The sequence below is a fragment of the Bubalus kerabau genome, chromosome 1, assembly GCF_029407905.1.
Source record: "Bubalus kerabau isolate K-KA32 ecotype Philippines breed swamp buffalo chromosome 1, PCC_UOA_SB_1v2, whole genome shotgun sequence".
In the NCBI taxonomy this organism is placed as follows: Eukaryota; Metazoa; Chordata; class Mammalia; order Artiodactyla; family Bovidae; genus Bubalus; species Bubalus kerabau.
Window position 1 is genome coordinate 264,796,002 of NC_073624.1, and position 894 is coordinate 264,796,895.

Below are 894 nucleotides of genomic sequence, written 5' to 3' on the forward strand. Positions count from 1 at the left end.
TGCAGTCCATGGGGTCGCTGAGGGTCGGACACGACTGAGCGACTTCACTTTCACTTTTCACTTTCATGCATTGGAGAAGGAAATGGCAACCCACTCCAGTGTTCTTGCCTGGAGAATCCCAGGGACGGGGGATCCTGGTGGGCTGCCGTCTCTGGGGTCGCACAGAGTCGGACACGACTGAAGCAACTTAGCAGCAGCAGCAGCAAGGAAATACCCAGTTTAAACTGGTTTTCTTCTCTCTTTTTTCAAAATATTTATTTATTTATTGCCGGGTCTTCATTACGGCTCGCGAGATCTTCAGTCTTGGTTGCGGAATCCTTAGTTTGGAATCCTTTGTGTGGAATCCTTAGTTGTGGCACGTGAACTCTTAGTTGCTTCCTGTGACATCTAGTTCCCTGACCAGGGATTGAACCTGGGCCCCCTGCGTTGGGAGCGCCGAGTCTTTGCCACTGGACCACCAGGGAAGTCCCTGAACTGGTTTTCATTAGAGGGCTTTGGTTTTCTTGGCTATCAGTTAGTTGGAGGTAGGAAGCTGGCTCAGAGGCTCAGGGATCCAGGGCTCTGGGCGGGTGTTTCTGAGATTCTCCTGGTCCTCCCCTCATGACTGCAGGTTGCCTGTAGCTGGTGCAAGCATCCCTCCTCACGTAACTGTTCCAAGGTAGGAGGAAGAGGGTGGGCCAGGCAGGGGTGACACCGGCAGGGCATCCCTCCTCCACCCACCCCTGCCCCCAGCACCTTTCCCTTCTGTCTGCAGTGCTGGAGGCGGTTCACCTGCCCACCCCAGGTCAGGGCTCTCTTCCCTAAGTGCTCCGATGTGTGCTTGATGCCTGGGCTCTCCGGGCCAGCGCGAGGAGACAGCACACTGATGGATCATCGAGCCGCCTTTCTCTGTCA

General features: G+C 55.3%; 1 non-coding gene across 1 annotated transcript; it reads right to left on the reverse strand.

The window, feature by feature from the left end:
• Nucleotides 1–391: 391 nt before the first annotated feature.
• Nucleotides 392–464, reverse strand: TRNAG-CCC (transfer RNA glycine (anticodon CCC)). The gene has a single exon. It is a non-coding gene; the product is annotated as a tRNA-Gly (tRNA).
• Nucleotides 465–894: the final 430 nt, after the last annotated feature.